The sequence below is a fragment of the Otolemur garnettii genome, unplaced genomic scaffold, assembly GCF_000181295.1.
Source record: "Otolemur garnettii isolate 467f Iridium unplaced genomic scaffold, OtoGar3 scaffold00029, whole genome shotgun sequence".
Classification (NCBI taxonomy): domain Eukaryota; kingdom Metazoa; phylum Chordata; class Mammalia; order Primates; family Galagidae; genus Otolemur; species Otolemur garnettii.
In genome coordinates this window covers 745,959-753,224 of record NW_003852424.1, presented here as the reverse complement: position 1 = coordinate 753,224, position 7,266 = coordinate 745,959, and the positions used below count along the sequence as shown (strand labels likewise).

Here is a 7,266-nt window from a genome sequence, read left to right as displayed (position 1 = left end):
CCTAAGCAAGAAAGCAGAGATCACACTAAGTATTTACTGCGGTGGGAACTGGTGCTCGTGGGATGAAGTGCTAAAGGTGGGGGATGGAGGGGCAGCCCCAGAGTAGCACAGTCAGTCCCATTCCTGGGAGAGGTGGCCTCAAACTCCAAGCAGAATGTCAGCAGTGGGACCTGTATGTGCAAAGTCCCTGAGGCAGGGGGAAGCTTGGTAAAGGGGAGGTGCCAGAGGGAAGTCAGAGGGACAGGGGAATTGAGCATGGTGGGAGGGGCCAGACATGCTGGCATAACAGCTTCGTCCTTCTTAGCAGGAATCTGGACTGGGTCCCAAGAGGAGTGGATGGCAGAGGAGGCACATTCCCACAGCCCCAACCAGTCAGGGCTCTCAAGCTTGAAAGCACAGCCTCACTCTGTCTTCAGGAGGCCACACCTTGGTTTCCGCATATTAGCTCCTTTCTCAATATCTCCATTCTCTCTGGCCTCCCTAACCCATAGTGACCTGTGCCCCTTCCTCACCCCCACCCCACCACCTCTGGTACTCTGTGGCATTCACAGGGGTGTCACTCCATGTGACCCATCACAGTCTCTGCTAACTCCCTATCCATCTCCCCAGCTGAGGTCCCTGACATGCTCACAGGCTGTTGTGGTCTCTCTGCATCCAGCTGCTGCCCCTTAGCAACCTTCTCCCGTCCCTGGAGTCTGGGTTCCCAGGCATTCTTGCCAACCCACATAGGTCATCATTGAGTCTTCTCCACTGGGTGGAAACCTAAGGAGCATGGCCTTCAGCAAGCTGGGACTGTTTTTCTTGCTCTTCCTGCCCCACCATAGGGCCACTGACTGTTCCTAGACGGACTGGCCATTCAGGCCTGGGCACCTTGTCTTTCACCGTTCCCTCTCTGAGCATGCCTTTCTCTGCTTCCCTCCCACCTGCTTGGATTTCCTCTGCCAGGTCCATGCCAGAGGTGACCTCGTGAAACCTTCTAAAGCCCCTTCCCATGTCCCAATTTCCCCTTCTCCCTCTCCAGGCAAAACAGCTCACCCAGCTGTATGGCTTTATGTTTCAGGCCCGGTGGTGATGAGTTGACCTCAATTCAGTGCTGGACCCATGCTGGGGTCTCAGAGGCTGCTCTCCATCTAGAGGGGTTCCCTGAACCCCAATTTCTCACTGGTAGGAAGAAGCCTCAGGCCTGGTATACTTGCTCCACCCCTGTTCCAACAAGATAGAACCTTTGATCTAGTGTTTTCCCCCTGCAGTCTCTTCCAGAGCCTGGGAGAAGGAATCTGCTAGTGTGATGCTGGGTGGCAGGGCTGCAAAGGCTGCCCAATAGAGCCCGGTTTTTCATTAGAGCCCTGGATTTTTCTTGTAAATGAGATGGCCAGCTTTATTCCTAACCATCACTCTCTCCAGGTTGTCTTTTCCTCTATTTTAGGTTATAATGATTTTTTAAAAAGAGCCAACAACCTGTTTATAGGTCTCTAGGAGCTGGCCACAGCCCACAGAGGTTCTGAGCACCCCTGTGACCAGAGTGGGCTCTGGGCTTCTTAAGCTGGAGCTACAGGGGTGCAAAGGTGTTTCAGGATGAGTCCATGCATTGAGTGAGGGTTCAGAGAGGAGAGAAGGCTGAGGACTGCAAGTGTCCAAGAAGCAACGTACAGAGGCTGGCAGGTGCTGTGATAATTTTCTGCTGATTTTAGCATCTAACTTCCTGCAGGATTGCCTTTCATGTGGGCCTTGGCTGAGAGTGGCATCTAGCTAGCTCATCACTTGCTGGCTATAGGACCTTGGATAGGGCACCTAACCTTCTGTGCCTCAGTTTCCTTCACTGTAGATGAGACCAACAGTGGCACTTTTGGGGGGAAACAAGTAAAGTCATCACACAGGACAAGGCAGCACCTAGCAGCTGGTATACTGTCAGCAAACCTCCTGGGACATGTGTCCTTGGTTTGGCAGATGCTGGCAAGAGTTGTGGTGACAGCTGATATGTGAACCATGACAGCCTAATTGTGGCAGGTGGAAGGGTGCTATGCCAAGTTATATTTAGACCTTACCAAAACCTAAGTGGTTCCTCTTAAATTTCTTGGGTCTACATGATGGATTTAGGGCTTCCAAAAAATCCTGTGGAGGCTTTTTACGTACTTCTATTTATAATCTAAACTCTCTTAAATCCCCAACCCGGCCAAAATCATTCCTGCTATGTTTTCTTTCAATACCAAACTCACCAGCAGCAGAGAAAACAGCTGCATGTGTGATGATCTGGGGTCCCAACAGACCCTTTCTCTTATTCCTGTAGGAGTAAGACCTAGGAAGTCCTTTACCCTTTGCAGGTTCTGCCTTGCCCAACCTCAGGGCCACCTGCCACAGCGAAAGTTCCTCCCACTCAGAGGAACTCTGGCAATATTACTGATTCCTGCCATCCAATATTGTTGTTTCTCAAACATTTCTGTGGCTCAGGATTTTGTGTCTGGCTCTTTTTTTTTGGACTGGGGCTGATTCTCACATTCTTTTTCTATCTCCTTCTGAGCCCTTTCTCTTTTTTCCATTGTATAAAATAATCTTTTGTTAGGAACCAGCAACATGGATCAGTGTGCTCCCTCCTAAGCAGGTACCAGTCAGGGGTCACAGATGGTCACCACCATGAATTAGAAAGTCTAATTCAGTCCTCGTGGTCCTTTGATAAATAGGATGCCTGGAGCCTTCTTTTCACAGTCTTTCAGGCCAAAGTTCACTGAGGATTTGCCGCAGCACACAACAGGGCCACAGGACAGAATGACAGGAACTGACCCTCAAGTCCTGTCCTGTGGGATAGGCAGGGAATAGTCCGAGTACCCAGGACTGCCCAGGCAGGAATACAAGACTGAGATCAGGGCATGGATTTCAGAACTGACCACCTGGGTTTTTGTCCAAGCTCTGTCACTTCCTAGCTGTGTGACCTTGGGCAAATTAAGGTCTGTCTGTCTGTTAATCTCTCAGTTTTCCCAACTAAGCATCAAATAGGCATAATATCTGTGTCCATCTCAAATGAATTAACTTCAATAAAGTGCTCCAGCTTGTGTCTGGCACTCAGACAGCAATATGTAAGAACTATTATCATATGGCCAGAGGTTTAGCAATGTCTGCTTGCTACTTGCAAATATACATGGTTTTAGAAGAACTTTTGTGGGTGTAGTTGTGTTAACACAGACATACCCACATCTTAGACCCAGAAGGACCACAGGGTCATTAGCTCCTTCCTATATGTACCTGATGAAAAGGAGGGAAATATCGGTGAAGGAAGGAGGTAAGGAATAATGGCAGAGGAAGAGAAACAAACCTTCATTTATGGAGCCCTCTGTGAAGCTTTTGTGTACTCTTGTGTCTCAGATGTCTCTAAAACACTCTGTACAGGGTTTCTCATGTCTCCTGTTTTACAGACAGGAAAGCTGAGGCTCAGTAGGAGGAAGGACCATGCCCAAGGTCTTGTTATGTGAACAGTTAAGATTCTGGCGACTAGAGAGGCTGATGGGGTGGCTGTAAAGGCACAGGACAAGGCAGAAGAGTGAGCCAAGCAATGCCCACAGGGCCTGTCTCTTCCTGCCAAGCAGTGAGGGATATCCTTGGCCAAGGATCAAAGCATAGAAGCTTTGAGGGAAGGGGAAGTGGGATTCCCTGGGCAGGAGAAATAGGCGACAGGGCTGGGGAAGTCCCTGGTCATGGTGAGATCTGCTACATCCATCCAGGATAGGCTCTGCAGCAGGAACTCAGAGGCTTGGGAAAGAACTGCTCCCTGGAGATCAGTGGGCTGCACTGTCGCCCCCTAAAGGAAATAGGAGGAACAAGACAGTGCCCAGACTGGCCAGCTGAGTAAGCCCCAGCCAGGACCCCCTGGGTGGGCTTCAGACTTCTTTACTCTCCATCTGTCTATTATACCCTCCAGAGCCCTCCTGTCAGGAGGAACTCAAGAGAGGGGGTCCCCAGGGTGGTGATGAAGCCAGTCCTTTGGGATGGAAAGACTGAGACTGCACCTGCTCCCTTGCCACTGTCTCCTCCCAGACAACAAGCTGGCCCAGTCTGATGCATTCTGCAGAGGCTATTCCCAACCTTTTGATGCTTCCCTACTGAAGGACAAGTCATTTTGTCTATCAAGGGTCTATAATGTCCCTAAAATCTGCCCCTGATGTCTGTTCAGAAGTCAAGTCTAACTCCTGCCAGTACCCATTTGGGAGTTGAATTATATCTTCTGTTTGAAAGAGAGAGAGAGAAAAAAAGTCCTTTTCTCCAGAGCGACATTCAGATGCCCATGAGCTCCACCATCAAATATGAATATTCTCTTAAAAATAAAAATTACAGTGCACTTAAGAAGGAGCATGTTATGTCAGCACTGGTGATAAGACGATTTATTACTGCCCACAAAAAGAAAGCTCTAATGCTATGGTGAAGCTGGCTGTAAATTAAGAGCCATTCTCTTGCTGGTGGAAATAAACCCCCTTGTCAGTCACTGTGCTGTCCCCTAGACAGCCTGGCAGGCAGCAGGGAGCAGGCAGAGTCAGGAATCAGACACCCATTACCTGAGAGAGCTCACCTATTACCTGCCCCTCAGGCCCAGGGTGGCCCCCACTCAGACACACATGCGCTTAACAAGTCTCTAATCACATCCCTGGGATGCACCTTTTTTGTTTTTTTTCGGATTGATTTAAGAGTAACAAATGATCAGGTTATGATTAGGTTGTTAACATTTGTTTTTTGACATAAAAAAAATAACAACTGTTTGTGGTTTTCTCATAGGCAAAAAAGAATAAGTAGAGTTCAGTGGAAAAGGAGAGGAGCAAAAAGTCAGAGGGCCTTACCAGAACTACCTGATTTGAGGGAAACTGCTTTCACCTCTCTGAGATGTATTTTCCTCTCCTGAAAAATGGAGTTGGACTAAGAGGCTGAGGCAGCAGATAGTTGTTCTCTTGTTTGGGCGATGCATAGCCCAGGGAGGTGGGGGGCTGCCCCCACCAGGAATTGTTCAAGAAGGTCTGGGGGGAGCTGTCAGAGATGTAAAAAGCAGACTTCCTTCACTATCTAGGAGCTGAATGTCCCAGGGCAAATGCCAGGGCCAACCCACAATTCCAGAATTCAGTGAAAACTGCACCTAGTCTGAGTCCCTTCCGACTTCCAACTAACAACTGGTAAGTGCCCCATGTCTTCCATCTTCCCCCTTTGTGATTTCTCCACACTGCCAAAAGCAACCTGAGCAATGAACCTCCTTCTGTGAGTGTAGCATTTTCAGGATGGCTCAGAGGGAAAGTCTCATTTAGAGCTCACTATCTGAGACATCCTCCATGCAACCGAATAGAGAGGGATGCTGGGAACAAAGATTGTGGATAATTGCTAGACAATAATTATGATCAAATGTGTCTGCTATATGTGAATTTGGGATTAAATGTTTTCATAGAATGGTTGAGGGACTAGCTGTCAAATTAAATATTAGATGGCCAGTTAAATTTGAGTTTCAGATAAACAATGAAAAAAATTTAAGTGTATCCCACAAAACGTTTGGGATATGCTTGCACTAATAAAATCATTTGTTATACCCTGAAATATGTTCAGCTATAAAGAGATGGTGACCTTACATCTTTTGTATTAACACATTATTCTTAGTAAAGTATCACAAATGGAAAAGCAAATATCCAATGTACTCAATACTAATATGACCAGTAGATGTTCTAATTCATGCTCACAGAGGAGTAAAACTCAATTCAATTTAAGTTGGGGAGAGGAAGAATGAGGGACGGTTAGAGCAGGGGAGGAGATTGGTGTGCTCCCACTTAATAGGCACAATGTAGGGGCATATGGTACATCTTTTGGGTGTGGGACAACTGGCCTTTACCTAACTAATTCAAATATTGTGACCTGGTTTGTACCCTCACATTAATAAACAAAATTATTTATTTATCTGAAATTCAAATTTTCCCAGGTATCTTGTATTTTTATTTGCTTAATCTGGCAACCCTGGTGGTGGAGGTGGGGAAGGTCAAAGCTCAAGCTGGCATCGGATAGAGAAATTTATCTCTAATATTTTAAAAAGAAGTGGCAGGCTAAAGTTTGGGTTTAAAAATACAGAGTGTTTTCTTGGGGATAAATTCTTGGGGCCAAGAATTGAGGCAATTCAAACCATTAAAAGTATGACCTCAAATACAGCCTCATTAAGACATGAAGACATATTAAAACAAAACAAAAATAAATAAAAATGAAGAAAGAGGCAGAAGAAAGAGAGACAGATCAAGATTAAGTGGAAATCTCCATCTTTCTTTAAGGCTCATAATATTCCATGGTGCACATATACCACAATTTATCGATCCATTCATGGGTTGATGGGCACTTGGGTTCCTTCCATGACTTAGCAATTATGAATTGGGCTGCAGTAAACATTGTGTTACATATATCTTTGTTATAATGTGATTTTTGGTCTTCTGGATATATAACTAGTAGAGGAATTGTAGGATTGAATGGCAGGTCTATTTTTAGATCTCTAAAAATAGATGTTTTAGTGTTCTCAAAACATCTTTCCAAAAGGAATGTATTATTTTGTATTCCCACCAGCAATGTTTACATGGATGGAGCTGGAACATATTCTTCTTAGCAAAGTATCTCAAGAATAGAATAAAAAGTAGCCAGTGTACTCAGTCTTACTATGAAACCAATTTATAGCTTTCTTATGAAAGCTATAACCCAATTATAGCTCAAGAAGAAGGGGAGAGGGAGGGGAGGGGAGGATGGTGGAGGGAGAGTAATTGGTGGGACAGTAATTGGTGGTACCTACGGTGCATCTTACAAGGGTACATGTGAAATTTACTCGGTGTAGAATATAAATGTCTTAACATAATAACAAAATGCAATGAAGGCTGTGTTAACCAATTTGATGAAAACATTTCAAATTGTATATAAAACCAGCACATTGTACCCCATGATTGCATTAATGTACATAGCTATGATTTAATAAAAAAAGAAAGAAAGAAACCCTCTTCATGGAAGAAAAAAAAGATTAAATGGAAGATCTGAGATGATTATAACCCCTGGGGCCATGGCACTGATAGTCAAGGGAGTGAGATGGCTCAGACCCTGTGCAGACTAGGGAAATGTTGCAAGCTGGTATGTCAGGAAGGGTTTTGGGTGCCTGGGGACTAGGGAAATTTTGCAAGCTGGTATGTCAGGAAGGGTTTTGGGTGCCTGGGGACTAGGGAAATTTTGCAAGCTGGTATGTTAGGAAGGGTTTTGGGTGCCTGGGGACTAGGGAAATTTTGCAAG

At 45.7% G+C, this 7,266-nt stretch overlaps 1 long non-coding RNA gene across 1 annotated transcript in view; it reads left to right on the top strand.

The window, feature by feature from the left end:
* LOC111724941 overlaps positions 1 to 7,266 on the top strand; it is a 128,333-nt gene that overhangs the window by 9,042 nt on the left and 112,025 nt on the right. The window contains exon 2 of the long non-coding RNA XR_002773150.1: positions 5,045 to 5,147. This is a non-coding gene — a long non-coding RNA (uncharacterized LOC111724941). The remainder of the gene's footprint in view (positions 1 to 5,044; positions 5,148 to 7,266) is intronic.